At 41.3% G+C, this 19,942-nt stretch overlaps 1 long non-coding RNA gene across 1 annotated transcript in view; it reads left to right on the top strand.

The window, feature by feature from the left end:
• The window catches only part of LOC116753572, a 48,576-nt gene that overhangs the window by 15,533 nt on the left and 13,101 nt on the right, over positions 1-19,942 (top strand). Inside the window, exon 2 of the long non-coding RNA XR_004349766.1 lies at positions 1,458-1,555. This is a non-coding gene — a long non-coding RNA (uncharacterized LOC116753572). The remainder of the gene's footprint in view (positions 1-1,457; positions 1,556-19,942) is intronic.

Genomic DNA, 19,942 nt, shown 5'->3' with positions numbered 1-19,942 from the left:
CAAAGGATTAATCTCCAAAATATATAAACAGCTCATGCAGTTCAATATTATAAAAACAAACAACCCAATCCAAAAATGGGCAGAAGACCTAAATAGACATTTCTCCAAAGAAGACATACAGATGACCAAGAAGCACATGAAAAGCTGCTCAACATCACTAATCATTAGAGAAATGCAAATCAAAACTACAATGAGGTGTCACCTCACCCCAGTTAGAATGGGCATCATCAGAAAATCTACAAACAACTAATGTTGGAGAGGGTGTGGAGAAAACGGAACCCTCTTGCACTGTTGGTGGGAATGTAAATTGATACAGCACTGTTGGTGGGAATGTAAATTGATACAGCCACTATGGAAAACAGTATGGGGGTTCCTTAAAAAACTAAAAATAGAATTACCATATGATCCAGCAATCCCACTCCTGGGCATATACCCAGAGAAAACCATAATTCAAAAAGACACATGCACCCCAATGTTCACTGCAGCACTATTTACAATAGCCAGGTCATAGAAGCAACCTAAATGCCCATTGACAGCCGAATGGATAAAGAAGATGTGGTACATATATACAATGGAATATTACTCAGCCATAAAAAGGAACACAATTGGGTCATTTGTGGAGACGTGGATGGATCTAGAGACTGTCATACAGAGTGTAGTAAGTCAGAGAGAGAAAAACAAATATCGTATATTAACTCATATACATGGAACCTAGAAAAATGGTACAGATGAACCGGTTTGCAGGGCAGAAATTGAGACACAGATGTAGAGAACAAACATATGGACACCAAGGGGGGAAAGTTGTGGGGGGGTGTGGGTGTGTGTGATGAATTTGGCGATTGGGATTGACATGTATACACTGATGTGTATAAAATTGATGACTAATAAGAACCTGCTGTATAAAAAATAAATAAAATAAAATTCAATAAATAAATAAAACTCCTTTGCAGTTTTACAAAAAGAAATCACTGTATGATATTCGAAGATGTTGGAGAAACGCCTTCAAAGTTCTGAGGAGACATGATTTCAACCCAGAATTCTATTCCCAATCAAACTATAAATCAGGGTTAGAGCTGGAATTCTATACCCAACCAAACTATAAATCTGGACTCTTTCTGGTAGATAAGGACTCTGAAATGCTAACTTCTATGCACAATTTTTTAAACGAGGGCAAAACCTTAGTTCACTTGATAAACTTTCTGCATCATGCAAGACAATGATGTTTAATCATTTTACTACTATGAGTTTATTTCCATGAATATTAAAAAGCTGGAGCATAGCAAGCTCTTACATTCATGTATGTTATTTAGAACAAAGGTATTGTAGGTATTTACATATAAAAACTTTTTAAAAAATATAATATATGAATACGGCAGGATTGTGATGATAGCGCATGAATGACTGACATTTTGCTAAAGTAAATGACTTAATGTCTTATCTCTTCCAAATATACTTAGATTTTAAAAGAAAAGACTTAAAGAACACTGCAGACCAAAAGCAAGAACTCATCAGCCACAGCAATGCCAGGGCAGAGGAGCCCAGGGACCATTATTTGGTGACCCACCCCTGAAGGTGGCTGAGTTTCCATTACTTAGATTCCATATCCATCGCCCTCTCCACGGAAGCTTCTGACTCTTTTGGGTCCCCAGGTAACCCCTCCTGCAGGGAAGAGGATGTGAGGACCAGTTAAACTGAGTGTTCTCATTTGCCCACAAGTTCCATTTCTCCTTATAGTGATGCATTGATATGACTTACATGTCAATATCTTTATTTTAACTTCCTCCTATTTCCCTCTACTTTTTAAATCTTCTTAGGTTGCATCTTTCTGTGTAATCTCAAATCTCATTTGGAGTGAGGAAAAGTTTATCTAAATAATACTAGTCACACTAATCTCAGTTTCTTGTGAGATTCACAGCCTCTGGAGCCTGATCACCTATGGGCACATGGACACACTGGAGCTTCTGGTCCTATAGTCAGGGTTCTTGGTGCCACAAACAGACAGTAACTTTGAAGCTCTAAGCAGAAAAGGAATTTATTGGAAGTATGTCAGATAGTTCACAGAATGGCTAGGAAGGCTGGAGAGAAGCACAGGGAGGAAACAGAGGAGGCAAAACAGAGCCAAGATGGCACCCCAGGACAGTCTGTTCAAGATGCTGACACTGGTGTTGTCACCACACAAGCCTGCTACAGTTCCACCAGCCGCACCTGGACTCTACCTTCCATCAGAGGCACCGACCATAATCTCTAAAGGCCCTGGACATTTGCATTCCTCAGTGAAGACTCAAAGTCTTGGGCAGATGTAGCTGATAGCCTGAGCTGCCTGTGATCTAGAGAAGGAAACCTATGGCCCTTTGGGCCTGGGTCTCCTTACAGAAATTCCCTGACATAGGAAGCAGGGCCGGCAAACATCAGGAAAGTCCAGTTCACTTGGTGACCTTCTGTGGTTCTACCAGAGCAGCTTTTCATGCTCCTCTTTATTGTTACCTCATTGCTCTCATTAAACTGAGCAGTTTGCAAATCAGGATATTTATGTTGGATTAATTATATTTATATAATATGTACTTTCTATTTCTTTCAAAGTCAGATTTTAAACATAAGTTTCTCATTTAAAATTTTAGTTTTTTTTTTTTTTTTTTTTTTTTGGTGTACGCGGACCTCTCACTGTTGTGGCCTCTCCCGTTGCGGAGCACAGGGTCCGGATGCGCAGGCTCAGCGGCCATGGCTCACGGGCCCAGCTGCTCCGCGGCATGTGGGATCTTCCCGGACTGGGGCACGAACCCGTGTCCCCTGCATCGGCAGGCGGACTCTCAACCACTGCGCCATCAGGGAAGCCCTGGGAAGCCCTTTAGTGTCTTTTTATTTGTACTTCTAAATAAACCTGGACAAGGCTGAGGAGTCTTCCCTGCTAAATTCTATTGGGACTTAGGTTGCAGATTACCTGTGAGTTTCTTTCATTTAAGAAAATCCATTCTGAGGATAAATTCAGAGAGGCTGAATGGTCTAATGCAATCAACCACAAACAGTGTAAGATGCTTATTTTATGAATTGTTGAAGATTTTAAACTGTGATAGTACAAATACACTGAACTGCTTCACTTAAGAACCCAATAGATGTCGCTGGTAAATTCTGGTAAAAAACAATCTGTGGGGAAACAAACACATCTGATTTAGTGATGTATGAAATATGATGTCAGTGTGTATAAAAATAATTAATGTCAACTGTTGATATTCTTTGTACTAAATTATATTCCTAAGCAAGATTTTTATGTTTTATTGGGTCTGACTTCACACTGCCCTATTACAATAACATTCCCAATGTCTAGTTTAGTCTCCTTTACATTTACAACATCCTGGAGGGTGGTGGTGTTAAATTTAATTTGTCAATCTACGTTAATTTTACAAGGATCCAGATCAAACTTCTGTATAAACAAGAACTGCCTTGCAGAGGCTTTTTGGCAATGTGGTTGGAGAAGTCACAGCTGAACTAAAAAATATGTCGCCGGGGTATTTTTCATTTTTCCCCCTATGATTTTAACAGCTCAAATGAAAGAGCTGTTTTGCTTTAATAATAGAGTCCTTGTTGAAAGTCTTTTAAAGAGCTGTTCTACCACCCTGAAACAGTCTAATTAAGCCATTAATATAACAAAGATACCAATAGTTGCTAAACCAAAGAATACACTTCCATCTCACAGCAGAAATGAAAGGTGATGTTTTTTCAGCTTGTAGCTTGATTCCCAGTTTAGAGAAACCCTGTCCATTAGACTTTTTTTTTTTTTTTTTTTTTGCAGAGAAACATCATTAATCTGTGAAACTTACTACAATGGGATATTATATTCCTCAACAGAGGCTGTTATTGAAACTGCATATTATCAAGACAGCTGTCTGATTAAGTTTTTATAAAGGATTAGGGGGTATATGAGTACCTAACAGCTGCACCAGATAGACTAAAACTAGGGTTCCAGAATTGTATGCTTCTTGGTATATGGAGTGAAAAGATATATTCTTTACCAGTGCAGTGAGATATTAATATTTAAAGGGAAAATTAAATTAGAAACAAAACCTCATTTCTCTGAGTGCAAAGTATTGTGTGAATACAAATGAAGAATCAACAGAAGTATATAAAATGTAGTCCCTCCTCTTAAGGAGTCCACCATAGTCTCAGTAGGCATGAAAATTTTTGAAACGTTAAAATATAATTAAAGGGACTTCCTTGGTGGTGCAGTGGTTAAGAATCTGCCTGCCAATGCAGGGGACATGGGTTCGATCCCTGGTCTGGTAAGATTCCATATGCTGTGGAGCAACTAAGCCTGTGTGCCACAACTACTGAGCCTGCGCGCTAGAGCCCGCAAGCCATAACTACTGAGCCTGCGTGCCACAACTACTGAAGCCTGAGCGCCTAGAGCCCGTGCTCTTCAACAAGAGAAGCCACCGCGATGAGAAGCCCGTGTATCACAACGAAGAGTAGCCCCCACTTGCTGCAACTAGAGAAAGCCCGAGCCCAGCAACAAAGACCCAATGCAGCCAAAAATAAAATAAATAAATATATAAAAAATGTATATAATTAAAGATCTAAGTGAAAGTTTGAGGCATTTGAAGAAGTTAGTGCATGAGGAACTGCTGAACGGGTTAAAGAAGGGCCAGAGGTTTAAGAAGAGAGTTGTTGGAATTTATCAACCAAGACTTCTGAGAAAAGCCATCAGGATTGTCTGAAGAGTAATCTGTTAAAGTTCGAAGAGACCTGCGAGATCACCTCCTATTCCAGTGCTTCCTAGACTTATCTGTTCAAAACAATCATATGAGAAACCCCCTAAAAATGAAATTCCTGGTCTTTCCCTCAAGCCTATTGAATCAGATATGCAAGGGAATATATGAGCCCTCTTTTACATATATTTAAATCATTTTAAACTGGCTCAGAGGGCCCAAGAACTGTTTGTATTTTTGTTTGTTTATTTGTTTTTCTAAAATGCCTCAGGTGATTATTTTCAACTGGGAAGTTTGGGAAAAACTGTTCTAAGTCAACCTTGTGATCTCAGAAAGTGAAACATTAAACAAATACCAAACATAAGAAAAAAAAAAAAAAAGCAGATGGAGACACAGATGTATATGTGAGTGTGTGTGTGTATATGTGTGTGTGTGTGTGTGCTTGTGTGTGTAAGACAAATAGTAATCCCCTCGGGATTACATAAGAAGAGAAAACTTGCCCAAGGTCCAGGGCCAAAGAGCTCTGGCCCAGTGTCTTTCACATAATAGACCCTCAAGAAATACTTTGTACTTGCTGAATTGAAAATGAAGCAAGGAACAAAGCAAGCTGTAACCCTCAAGCATTTCATGACCTATTTATTACCACCCTATGTTCAATTCATTTTGTAAAACCTCTGGTTGGAGACACAGATCGTGAATCTTAAAGAGTCTCTTATGGATTGTGTAGCAAGACTGGGTCGAAACATTCAGTGCCCAGGAAACCTTTAAACACCAAGGAGGTAAAGAGATTTTGCAGCAACGAGGTAGAAAGTTGAAATTTAAGGAAAGGGACCTCTGAGCTGCATCTCAGAGAACATATCCAGATGCTTATTAGATTGTGGTAGATTTTGCTAAAGCATGTGATAGAATGAATTGTTCACAAAATAATTCTAAACTGGCTTAGAGGACCTTGAAGAAAATTACTTAAAACTAGCTCAAGCCCTCAGCAAACCACAGAAACATAAACCACCGTATGGGGGATAATCTCACTGTGGCAGGGAGGAATGGATGACCTAATGCTTCTCCACCAGCTCCCACCCTCACCGCCGTCATGCCCTGGTTCTCTCTGCATTCCTCTAGTCGGTGGGAGTTACTAAAGTTTAGTGTGTAGATATGTATGTGCATTTATTTTTACCAAAGAAATGCCTGTACTCATATCCTAACACATTCTAAAATTCTACCATCCTCTTTTCCCACAGAATCCCCACTTTTTAAATATTGAATTTGGGAGGCACATCAATAAGAAGTTGATTTACAAAAAAAATAGATAATGTTATGACATTAATAGTTTATTTCTTGACTTTATGAGTATATATATTTTAAATACCAGAATCAGAGTTTACTAGAAACATCAAATTGTCATTAAATTCTTTTCTAACAATATATTCCAAATGCATTTTTTGCCGTGGGTATAGCTTGAATAAACCATGGCTTGACATTTTTCAAAGGATTGAATCCATCGGATGGGTGAGTAAACAATCATGATGAAACCATGAGAATGGTTTTGTAATCTACTAGACACCAGTGAGACAGAGGCAACAACCTGCACTTTTCCAATGGATCTTATCAATGTGAGGCCGGCCCGGGCCATCTTTAGGTTGTAAACATCACTCATGACACCAGGAGTAAGTCTGCAGAGTTCACAGTGAAGTTCAAGGAAGAAAGAAAAGGGAAAACTTACTGCTTTTCAGAGCTGATTGGAGTTAAAATGTAATTTTACATATCTATTTATTATATATTTGTCTCATATATGAGTATATATATATATATATATGCAGCAGGGAATATTTGTTTTAACATGTAAGTTTACTGTTTGAACCAGCTGAGTTTAAGATGGCAAAAAAAAATAATAATAATAACAGCTACTAAATGGCAACATTAAACATTATCCAAACCAGTCTTCGTAGCAACTCTGTGTGGTGCTTATGTTATCCCTAATTTATAGAGGAGGAAAGTAGTCTCAAAGAGGTTAACTTACTTGTCCAAGGGCACACTGATAGTAAGAAATAAAGTCAGATACTGGACGTGGATTTATCTCTCTCCAAAATTGTTAATCAAAATTTTATGTTGAGATAAAAGATTTATTGTTGGTTTACAAGAGCAGCAACATGCAATTTGTAACACAAGGATCTTTAGGGCAGAGAACTTGGTGTATCTGTCAAGCAGGAAAGGGCAGAGGAAGTCCCAGTTTTGTCATTCTCCCTTATTGAATTATTCTGCAGCCGTGACATTTCTGTAAACGCATCTCAGGAAAGGCATTGCTAGGCAGAGTCTCCACTTCCACTAGGTCAGGGTTTAACACCCATAACACATCTTGCCTTCATTTGTGTGTTGCTAACTCATGCTCATGACTTAAATTCTTCAGTATGTCTGCAGTGAATTAAAATAAGGCCAGATAGCAACACAAAGTGCTGAGCAAAACTCTCTTGAAACTCAAAAACAGTTTCCGAAAACAGAAACCATGTTCACATTTTTTAAATTCTTGTTTTACCTTATTTGGAGATGTAAGATGGACTCCAGAGACCCCTCCAACCAGAACATAATGTTAGTAAATCTTTGTTGAGATAAAAGAAAATGCCCTTCTACCCCAAAGATGCTAAATACAGGTCACATCAACAACCACTGTTTCCATTTTCTGGCAAAGCTGAATAAAATTTCCCACTATTTTTCAATTAGGAAAAGTAGCATCTCAGATAACAAGAAAGGCTTTTGTAACAAACTAGCAAACTTGGAGTAATCTTTATTGAAAGTTATGTTTAAAAGGGGGATTTGTGTTGGACTGGAGACCCATTTTACACCAGTCTCTGGAGAAAGAACTAGAGGGAAGAAAACCTTTCCCATTTTCTTGCTTCTGCGATCTGCGTTCAGTTTTCGTTTTCCCACTGAGAGCCACGTGGGACCTGTGAGCCTGGGAGGCAGACAAAGTCTGAGTCAGAGCTTACACTAACAACTGAAGCAGTGATTTTCCCCATTTTCAGCTTTAGGGGCCTCACCCTCTGTCACGAATCTTAGGTGGGGTGGGGAGGAGAGAGGGGGACCGGGCGCCACTTGCTGGTACATAGCAGCACTATTCGGAACCCTCAAAACTAAGCACATTTGGAGACCCAGCCCCAGTTCTGCAATTGTTCAATTCAACCTGGAACCACGGTTTTATGAAACCTTATTTTGGTGCTCTGGCATAACGGTAACTTGAAGCTAATCATCCAGACTGGAAAATGAACGAGTGGTGCCAAAAACGGAAGGGGCTATGCATACACATGGGAGGGGATAAAGCCCAGTCTCATGCACATCGATTCAGAAAGGAATGGACACTGTTGATGAAATTTATCATACACGATGGGATGCGAGCAAATCCTTCATCCTAAAAAGGACAGAAACCCAGAAGGGAATGACTGGGGAGAGTGAGTCACTAGCAGCTGTTAAGAATCATAGACCTCTATTCCTGATTTAACTCTCGCCTTTATCTACCCCAGAGACCAGTGGCTCTCAAACTTTAGCCGCATCAGAATCAGCTTGCCGGCTTGTTAAAATACGGAGCGCTGAGCCCCACCCTCGTAGTTTCTGATTTCAGCAGATCTGGGCAGGGGCAGAGAATTTACATTTCTTGCAAGTTTCCTGGTAACACTGTTGCTGCTAGTTGAGGATACTGAACTATAAGAACCACTGCTGCAGGCAATACCCGTTTCAGAGTTGAGCCCAAGGGACCAAGACCAGTTTACTTACCTGGAAAACCATCCCAACATTTCTTTTAAATAGGTGCTTCCATGTTAACCTGAAAGGGGCACTGCTAAAAAATAGGATGAGGGGGTCAACGGAACACACTGTCAATCAAGTGATGTCCCCTATCCCGCTCACCAGATTCAGCTCAGGACCAGAGCAGTGTGGGCCAAGGTTGGCCTGTCCTTGGGGAGGCAGGATAAGGTATCAGTTCACTGGAGCCAGACTAGACTTAAATTTGAGACCCACCTTCATCACTTAAGGTTATGAGCTTGTTCAAGTCAGACCTTTAGCTTTTCTAAACTGTAGTTTCCTTGGATACAAAACTGGAAAAATAATACCACTGATCTCATCGAGTGGTGAGAATTAAATGAGATAATGCTTAGAAAAGCTTTAACACAGTGGCTCATGCATAATAAGGCTTCAGTAAATGCTAGTGATAAGTATTGTTTAATAAAATTATAGCTAGCATTATCATATCATCATTCATATCATTTTTTACTACTCTCAACAAATTCTGAGGTGTTTATCTCATCTTCCGATATTGGAAACTGAGTCACTGAGAAATTACCTCTCTTGCCCAAGGGCATTTTAGGGAGCTCTCTGAAGTTATGCCCCGTGATGCTGCTGCCATCATCATCATTCCAATCCCAGACGTCTAAGTGTGATCTGATCCAGACCCTCTGGACAGCCTTCCCTGAGAACCTGGCCACACTCCTCTCAGGATTAAAGGAGGAGGTATTATTTCTTCAGGCCCTCCTGGGGTTTCTCTCTGCCTTTTTGGCCCACATACTGCTGTATGTAGTTTGTGTCTGAAATGGAAAATTTCTGTAACACAATACCCAGCTCTGATCCCCACAGACTCTCAAGTCTTTTTTTTTCCTTTGGTTTGGGTTAAAATATGACTTCATGTACAAAAAGAAGCCTCACTTCCCAGTGCTCTCAGCAGATACAGAAGCATCACAGATTCAAAACCTTCTGGTTCCTAAGAATTCTGAAGAATTAATTTCACTTTTCTGAAAAAGGAGAGCAATAACTAAGTGACAAGAGAAATGGGAAAATTAAAACTACCTTCTCTTTGGATGCAGGATATATCACTCTGCAAGCCCAACTTCTCCTCCTGTGCCCCTCAGCCAGCACCCCACAGGCACCCTGCAAGGAAAGACAGGAGAGCATAGCTGCCCTGGGATTTATGACCTTGCCTGAAACTGGGTATGTTGGCCAAGCAGGTAATGGAAACCAAGGACTTAGAGGTTTCTCTCATTGACTCACTAGCACTCTTCCCTCCTAGAGTGTCAACTCTTCACAAACTCTGTCTAATGCAAGCCCGGACCAGTCTCAACAGGACAGTGGGTTTTCTGATAAGTCACTGAGTGACTTATCTCTTTGACAACCTACTCTAGTCTCCAGTGGCCTGCACAGGCTCTGGAGCCCAATCTTCTGGCTTTGATTCCCAGCTCTGCCCCTTACCAACGCGCTGGGTGACTTTGGGCCAGTTTCTCAACCTCTCCATGTCTTCCTCATCCATAAATGGGGCTTGACTCTACATTGTAAACTTTTACAAGGGATTAGTTATTTAATAAATTATAAAGTCCTAAATTATTAGGACAGTTCCTGGCACATACTAAGCTCCACATATGTTGCTATTATTACTGTTACTACTGCCACTGCAAGTAAAGGAACAGCTATGGCTATATTTGCTCTAGAAAACATAATGTCTAAATAGGAAGCAGTTTGGTGTTCTGGTAACTGGCACAACTTTGGAATCAGACAGATCTGATTTGGCCACCAACATTGCTATTTAAGTTGTGTGACCTTGGGCAAGTTATGAACATAGTGGAAACCCAATTTTCCTTTTATAAAATAGAAATAATAACACCTACTTCAGAGGGTTACTAGGAAAATTCAGTGAAGCGATGTTTGGGAAGCACTTGGCCATTCGTTGGCAGCCAGAAAACAGTACTTATTATATTGTAAACTGGTCACAGGAACAAAGAAACCCATTAACCTCGGAACCACTTACAACTTCCCTACTTGATATAACTGACTGAAATAATTCCAACACCTAAGATTCTTACAAAAAAAAAAAAAATATATATATATATATATGTCAAAGAATGTAGGGTAAAATGGTCCTTTGTACATTTTTCTGTCTCTGGTGGTAAACTTGGTTAGCTGTCTGGATCTAGAAGTTACTCATCGCCCCCAACCCCAACCTAGCCTCTTTCTTGTCAATCCCATTTTTGTCCCTGCCTATGCACGCTGGTAGGGGATTTTGCCAGGTTTCATAAGAGCACTGTGATGAAAGTACTCCCCGAACCTTCAGACTCCAACCTCCAGATGATGTGAACTTTTTGTGCGTTGGAATGAAGGCGCTTGAGGCATCACAGGAAGGGCAGTAACATCGCTCAATTCTAGGGGGCAGTACTCCTACCACACTGTATTAAAACTGTGCTCCAAGGATGCCTTTAACAGAAAATAGAACAGAATGGGTGCCGCCCGCATTTGTGCAACAGGATAGCTCTGACCCCAAAGCACAGGAAATAAGGCCCACTTGCTCAGACTTGGGCTCTACTCGCCCCCCCACCTTACTTTTCATGAGTCAGACTCAGTCTTCCAAACCTTAATTTATCCTTGCTGAGTGATAACGTGTTAATCCCCCGGTGATATAATCAAGAGGAGTTGCAGAATCACCGATTCTGAGAGTTGAAAGGCCTACACAAGTCATCAGGCCAACTCCCTCCAGTGCTCCAGAGGAACGAGCCAGTGGAGTTCTGGTTTGCCTTTTGTCAATAGGAAAATATAGTCTCTGGCAATGGCTTCCAGGAAGCGTTAGTGTTTAATAACCCCTGGTTCTCCCTGGAGGATGGTGGGGGAAACGCACAGGCACAAAGCCTCTTCGCTCTTGGTTCCCTCCACCAGCACCTGTGCTTGAAGCACCTGAAGGTGACTAACGGGTTTCCTGAAGAGATGGAAGAATGCAGTGATGTTGGCACTCAAGGTGCAGTGAGCAAAAAATGGATGAACCCAAACACCAGTGGAAAGTCACGACTCCAGGAACGTCAACAAGGCAGCTGTTTCTGTGCTTTTATACTTTCCCTTCCCCCATCTTACTTCTTCCACAGCAATATTATAGACAGAGCTCTTTAGAGCTAAAAGCCACCCATGAAATAATCTGTTCCTAAAGCCCTCTGTTTTCAGATGAGGAAATGAGTCCCAGATGTCAGGCAGTACAAAGCATCCAGGAAAGACGATCGATCTAGAAATCACTTATGCTTTCAGCTGCCTTTAGAAGGAGAGAGAAATGTATTCAGGTCAGAGTAAGTGGTTTTGTAAACACTGTTATATAGATGAAGAAGCTAAGGCTCAAAAGTGAATGGCGATGCATCTTCTTTCCTTCTTAAACGTCTCTGCCGGGTTGGACAATCTATGGAGGCATGAGGACTTGCGCTGACCAGAGCCAGCTCCCGGAGAATTGAAGCTGATAGGTGGGTGGGAAGACACGAACCCACTGGTTGAATCTTGAGGGGGAAGGGATCCTATCTCTAATCAGTCATGTAGAATCCACTTAACACTTCCCTGTTGTTTCTTTTTCTGCAAACACATACACACACACTGCAAATGGGAAGAACACAAGTCTGGAGCCAGAATACCAGTTTTTAAAATTTAATACCTGTGTCATCTTTCTCAATTTCACATTTTCTTCTGTAAATTAAGGATCATTGTAATGTCTTTCTCATGGCATTGTTGTATAGATCAAACAAAATAATGAAGCATAACTGCTTTGCAAACCATGAAGCAGTGATTCTTAAATAATTTGGTTCAAGAACCTTCTTAAAAATTTGATGAATGCTAAAGACCTTCCCCAAAATTCCCACATGTAGATACAAAATTTTGCATATAATTTCAGGGGGTTCACAGAGCGTCTGAAGACCCCCACTTACTACCCACTCTAAAAGTGCTCACCAAATATGGAATATTCCAGCCTGGACAAGTATACCATTTTCCTTGGCATAAACTTTGTTTATTTGATAAACCCATACTGGGCTCTTAGTAGGTACTGGGGGCTTCAGGGGCACAGATATCCTGTATTAAAGCAAAGAAGCTCCTTCACATGTATTGTATTAACTAAGAAGTTCACCTCTGGACCTCCCTGGTGGTCCAGTGGTTAGGACGCAGTGTTTTCACTGTTGACCTGGGTTCGATCCTTGGTAAGGGAACTAAACATAATCTCCTGCAAGGCACGTGACAAAAAAAAAAAAATGAAGAAGGTCACCTCACTAAGGTATCTGACCTCAAAGCTCCCATCTGGTTATTCTAGTTAGATTGAGGGTAGTGGTCACCTCTGTTTTGAGACAGGGAAATCATATACAAAGAAGTCAAGGGACTCTTTTTTCTAAACCACTAAAAAAAATTGAAGCATAGTTGATTTATAATATAATAGTAATTATATTATTATATACAGTATGGCATACAGCATGGCAATTCGTATATATATATATTCTTTTTCAGATTCTTTTCTCTTGTAGGTTATTACAAAATACTGAGTATAGCTCCCCCTGCTACACAAAAGGGACTTTCCCCAGGTCTATGAAGGTGTTCTTTTACCCAGGACTTGATGCACCAAAAGATTTGGGTGCAGATAAGCGGAGGAAAGCTGTATTCAGTTTTGGGTAAAGCACAACTCCTCATGGTTTTGGGGTCTGCTTGTCTGATACCCCTCATGCCAGTGAAAGGGTATCTGTAATCATTTGTCATTTTCCCACATTCTACAAAGTACACCTCTTGTAGGTTTTTGCTGCCAAACTAGCAAATCAAATATTTCTGGTGACATAACTCAAAATCAGAAACAGGCATTTTCACTCTGAGCAGAGTGCTCTTATGTTTGGATTTTTTTTGGCTTCTAAATTCCTGCAGTCTGGGGTTTAAATCACTCTACCACTTTCTACTTTGGTGAAGCATAAAAAACATATTTTCCCTATCTGAAAATGAGGATGATAATTGTGACTCCATTTAGTTGTTGTGAAATTAAATGACTTCTTTCGTATAAAGGGCTCAGAACTGTGGCTGGCACTCAGTGAAAGCTCAGCAGATGGTACCGATTATCATTTTCATTGGTCCCATCCTCAACAGCTATATCCTTCGCTTTGTCACAGACCCATTGATTTTACCAGCAATGGCAAATATGTTTTGTTGTAACTGCTATTCTCCAAGAATCATTTTTTAATATGGCTACTAATTTGTCTGTAGAGATGTTAATTTTTGTAATAACTTAGGCTTGATTTTTTTTGGGGGGGGGCTGCGGTACGCGGGCCTCTCACTGTTGGGGCCTCTCCCATTGCGGAGCACAGGCTCCGGACGCGCAGGCTCACGGGCCATGGCTCACGGGCCCAGCTGCTCCGTGGCATGTGGGATCCTCCCGGACCGGGGCACGAACCCGTGTCCCCTGCATCGGCAGGCGGACTCTCAACCACTGCGCCACCAGGGAAGCCCAGGCTTGATTTTTTTTAAGCTCCAGATTGAGAGGTATATAAATTGGGTTGTATAGGGGAAGCAGGTGGCATTTGGGAAGAGCTGCTGGGATGCACTAAAGGGTGAGGATCAGAAGGTAAATTAGAAAAGGAGAATCAGAAAGAGAGATGATTGACCTGATGGGGAGCGCCTGAAAGAAAATTGGGAAGAAGCAAGAGCAGAGAGCAGTAAGTGAGTACACCGTCCCCTATTAGAAAGGACTTAGGGAAATAATTTGTGCTAATAATCTGAGTAATGTCCAAGGCAAGTTATCTCATTTAGTTTTAGGGGATTATGACTAGAAACTGGGTTGCAGGAATACAATAGAATTTCTGTATGGAGCAGAATTAGGAAATGATGCTATATGTTGAGGAGAACTAAGAGATTTTAACATAAAACCCTGTTGAGTCAACCTGGATTCAATGGCTGAGTTACCTACGTGTATATGTAGTTTGTAACAAATGTTTTTCCACATTGAAGTCAGTTTATTATTTTCTGTGAACAGCAGACTCAGGTTATGACACGTTTGTAGAGGAAGACAGTGTAAGAGACAGTTGGTGAGAGTTCTGGTGCTAAAAAGATGACCTGAAAAGGACCCTTCCCTCTCTTAGACTAAGCCCTAAGCCATGAATGAAAACAATGGAACTCGTCAGCCACAAGAATTCGGGGACAGTCGGGGAGATCTGGAGACTGCGTGTCCACCCATCAGCTAGCCAGTCAGTCCCCACCTCAACACCCTCTGATCTGGCCACAAATACATGAATCACCGTCATTGCAATGTTATGGCTGAATAAAGTTCCATACAACTGCCAGGGATTTAAATGTCTTCCTGGGAACCCTCATCACTCCAAACCACCTACATTCCTAGAGTGTGCTCTGTCTTGCCGGCTTATTTTGCATTGTCTAGCTCGGCCTACGTGCAAAGATCCTCAGAGACAATACTTAGATTCATGACTGGAATGCTTCAGCATACCATCCAACTAACTCCCACTCTCATTTTTGCTGGAGGAGGAGATTCACAAACGCCCAAGAAGCCCTCTGGCCGCCAATGAGCAATTTCTCGAGTCTTTAATTATGGACCAATGAAAACAATGCCTTCAGTGAACGGCTGTCTCCCTTTCACCTCTGACCCATGGTCAGACATGCAGCCGTGAGTGTTGCCAGATGGAAATTGTTAGTGAACATCCACATGGAACAGCACTTTTATTTATGACCCAAGGGCATCACTCATCAGTAACCCTGTGGGTTGGACTTTTGTTTAGTACGTAAGAGATCTCAATGTTTTGTGTGAAGCCCTATGTGTTTGGATGTGGCTTGGTCTGTGGAAGAGAGAAAAATGTGTTCCCCCTAAGTTCTTTTAAGCACCCAGGCTGAAAGGAGGATGGGGAAGCCAGTCCAAGTTATTAGGGCCTAGTGCTCTGGGAGGGAACCCAACTCCCAAAGAAACATTTTCACCTCAGTCCAAAGCCTTCCTCAGCCAAGTTGCTGGCCACCATCCTCTCCACATATTCCAACATCCCAGAGATTATAAAGACAAGCTCTTTTATCTCACAAGCCACTGAGACCAAATTTCATCGTCTGCCTTTCCCCAGTCTGAATATTTTGTAGCTCTAGATCAAGCTTTTGTTGGAGTCTCTTCAATATATTCCCAAACAAAACAGCCAAAGTGCTGATGGCATGCTGAAGCATGTTCAAGCATGTTTAGGGGGCAGGGATGTTAGAGAATTGGCTTCTCACCTTCAAGGTGTCCCAGGTTGAAAATGCACTTGTGAAAACTGTAGAGAAACTCTTAGGATCCCGGATGTGCAGCACTGTCTACAACCTGCTGATTTATTTTTTTTTCCACGTTGATTATTTATTTTAAATATAGTAGCATATACATATCAATCGCAAGCTCCCTCACTGCTTTAGAAAGTTTCCCGTCCACCCCCTGTGTTTTGTTCCATCTTGAGGCTGTATGATTTTTAGCTGCTCTGTTCAGTAAGTGTTTGGGCAGATGGATGAGAATTGATGAAACACAGATGGTTTAGACAGACAGATTAAGAACCCTTCTGGGTTGGGTATATTTGACTAGTGATTACCACAGTATTTCAGCAGTTTAGAAGATAAAGATAAATTCACCCATAAAATCTATTGTTGAATTTTAGCTACTTTATTTTTTAGCCTCTCATATAATTTCACAAAATTTACTTCACTTTCCAATATTCCTATGTAGTATTTTAGAGAAAGGAGAAGAATCATTAGTTCATAAGCGGAAAACTGAGGTAATGAGAAAGACAGACCAGAGCCATACAGCTGAAAATCACTGGTTGTGTCCAGAGGCCCATGTTTCCCTCAGTAGAAGGTGCTTCCTCTGGGAAAGGTTCCATTACATCATCAATGTATTTTTCCAGATACCAGGCTCCTTTGGGATGTAGAAACTCTGTCTGGGGAGGCGTTTACCATCCCTCAGCCAGTATTTAGATCTCTCTTTGCTCATCACTTTTTCTCCTATTTTCCCAGTGTGTGTGTATATGTGTAGGTACCCTTTTTCTCAGCAATTACCAATTAGTGAGAATTTGTAAATTTAGCCTGACAATTATTTGTTACTATTTTTGTTTTTTTTTTTGTTTTTTTGTTTTTCTGGGCTTTTTTTGCGGTACGCAGGCCTCTCACTGTTGTGGCCTCTCCCGTTGCGGAGCACAGGCCCCGGACGCACAGGCTCAGCGGCCATGGCTCACGGGCCCAGCCGCTCCGTGGCATGCGGGATCTTCCCGGACCGGGGCACGAACCCGTGTCCCCTGCATCGGCAGGCGGACTCTCAACCACTGCGCCACCAGGGAAGCCCCTGTTATTATTTTTAATGCAAATATTAAGCGCTTGCCCTCTGAGACTCTGTGACTTTCATGCTATATTTTCTTTCCAGAAATAACAATTCTTTTGGCTCAGGCACACCACACACATACACACCAGGTTATAAGACCAAAGGAAAACACTTGGGAAAATGTTGTACAGTGAACAAGATACTTTAGCTTATGCTATTATAGGAATACTATGAGAGGGCTCATGTTAGTATACCCGTTTCACAAATGGAAAAATTTATTCAAAGATATGAAGTGATTTGCCAATATTACATAGTTCTTGTATCATAAAGATGGAATTGGAAACCAAGAGTGAAAATCTGACATCTCAACCCAGGAACTTGCCAGTTTATGCTGTAAGCCTCCTTCTGGAAGATGAACAAAGGGAGGCAATGATAAAAATCCTAGTCCCCATGGGCTAGTCGAGGATCTGATCATCTACAGAGAGGAGAACAAAACAATAATTGGTACAAATTCAGTAAGCCAGAGCAAAGGCGAGTGAGGGGGCTTTGGTGGGGGTGAGCAAAGAAATGGAGCCCAACAGCCTCAGGGCACCAAGAACCTTCCCCCAAGACCCCTCACACATCTGTGTACAGTGGTCCCTTTTTTGTTGTTTTTGTGGTACGTGGGCCTCTCACTGTTGTGGCCTCTCCCGTTGCGGAGCACAGGCTCCAGAAGCGCAGGCTCAGCGGCCATGGCTCATGGGTCCAGCCACTCTGCGGTATCTGGGATCTTCCCGGACCGGGGCACGAACCCGTGTCCCCTGCATCGGCAGGCGGACTCTCAACCACTGCGCCACCAGGGAAGCCCAGTGGTCCCTTTTTTGATGGCAATTCTGGTAGAGCTCAAACCACTCAAACCAGTATCTGGGCAATCCAGGGCATTGAGAAAGAAGATGCTGTGTCTAGCTAAATGTATTAGTTTCCTAGGGATGCTGTAGCGAAGGGTTACAGACTGGGTGGCTTAAACAACAGAAATTTGTCTCACAGTTCTGGAGGCTAAAATTTCAAGATCAAGGTTCAGGCAGGCTGGTTCCTGCTGAGGGCTGTGAGGGAGAATCCTTTCCATGCCTCTCTCCTTGGTTTCCAGTGGTTTGCTTGTAATCTTTGGTGCTCCTTAGCCTATAGTGCATCGCCCTGATCTCTGTCTTCATCTTCATATCTTCATCTTCACACTTCCTCGGTGCAAGTCTGTCTCTTTGTCCAAATGCCTCCTTTTATAATGACACCAGTCACATTGCATTAGGGTTCACCCTAACAATCTCATTTTAACTTGATCATCTGCAAAAAGCCTGTTCCCAAATAATAACCCATTTCCACAGGTACTGGAAATTAGGACTTCAACATCTTTGCGGGGGGTGTAATTCAATTCATAACAGAAAGAAAATGTTTCTTCTTGGAAAGCTTCTCCTAATCCAAAAAGTCATCCTTAAATTTGGTTTCACCTGCCTCAAACATAACGATTATCTTAATGAATATCTTACATAATGAAAACATATCTTTTTTATAAAGAAAATTTTTTTTCTGTTAGGTCATTTTTCACTTTGTACATTTTAACAAATGACCCTTTGAATTTGGTATAGAATACCCTCACCACCCACCCCCCGCCAAGAAAGAAAAATGCTCTACTAAAATAGAAGGCTACCATCATTACAAGAATTTATTCTCTCTTACTTGAACTATGAACTTCCATCTATTCATATTACCAAGAACAAGAAATATACTTAAGATGGCTCAAAATCTATGATATTATTATAATTGTTATTGTTATCATTTAAAAAGAGATTCTGGTCAGAAGAAAGTCTTTTCCTACGTGATATTGGAAAGTTCTACAAGTTGTATCTTCAAAAGGATTTAATTTTATATTTCTAATATATTTTTTAAAATTAATTATCTTTATACTTTTTAAGGTAAAAGAATTTTTTTTAAAGGGGAAAGAGGAAAAGAAAAGGTGAAGACGGAGGAAAGTCATGAAAGTCTGTAGCATATAAATGACAAAGGCTACAGGTTTCTGTGACTGTGGGTTCACCCCAAAGCTAGTGGATTTTTAAGCTCTGCCAGCTGTCTGTTCTCTGGGCTGATAAGTGACAAGATTAGCCGTGTCCTAGCCAGACACTGGGAGTGACATTCTTCTTATAAAGTTTGAGCCAGGGACCCAGCCAAGTCTAAACTCCCTTTTTTCATTTGTGTTAGCATTTTTCTTGGTTCAAACTCACAGGTAAAAATTCCCTCAAGAGAATATCCAAGGTCGCTTTCTTCATCCAAGGGCTTACCTCTACCCGAGAACTTACCTGTTTGCCTTGCATGTCCACATGCTTCAGGGAAAGACAGGATATCATAAATGAAACACCTCCCAGACCCCCTCCCTCACGATCTCTTCAGATGCCCCACAGTTCTGCCCCATGAAGGAGGGCTGGGGTGTATAAGGAAAGTAGTTTGGGTTTTCTCCACAGAGAGATGAGATCTCTAAGATGAGGCCAAAAACCCTTCCTCTATCCAGTCCCACTCATGCAAATCAGACACTTCTGATTCCCAGCATATTTTTCCTGGGTTTAAACATAGAAGCAAACAATGCAGTAAGCAGGTAAGAAGCTGCTTTTTTGCTGCAAGGATTGAATTTGTAAAGGTCTGAGAAGAGTCCTTGGTGAAGGAGACCAGGAAATTCAATGTTCTTGACAGTGTTATTCAAAGTACGGTCTGAGAACTACTTTTAGCATAATCTCCTGCAAAACTTGTTAATAAAAATTAACAAGGTTTCCCAGGCTCTGCTCCAAACCAAAATAATCAAAAAATCTTGGAGTGGGAACTCAGGAATCTTATTTTTATCAAGTTTCCCAGGTGCCTTCAACGCACATTAAAGTACGAGAACCACTTCATGACCCAAATGCACGTGAGGACAGCCAAGGGTTGTGTGCATGTGGATTCCAATATGTACTTGAGGGTCCCTTATAGAGCAATGAAATCAGTCTTTCAAGTAAGTTGCATTTTAGACAGGATTTTCCTTGACTCCTGAGATCTCTGCAAAGTGTGTTTCTGTACCTTTGTGTTTCCTGCCGCACTTCTAATATCATCTGTGCCAATGAATTACCATGATCAATTTACATGAATTTCTCTTGTAGACAGAGACAGTGGCTTA

The sequence above is a fragment of the Phocoena sinus genome, chromosome 4, assembly GCF_008692025.1.
Source record: "Phocoena sinus isolate mPhoSin1 chromosome 4, mPhoSin1.pri, whole genome shotgun sequence".
NCBI lineage: Eukaryota > Metazoa > Chordata > Mammalia > Artiodactyla > Phocoenidae > Phocoena > Phocoena sinus.
Note: the sequence above shows the minus strand (reverse complement) of the source record. Positions and strands in the feature narration are given on the sequence as shown.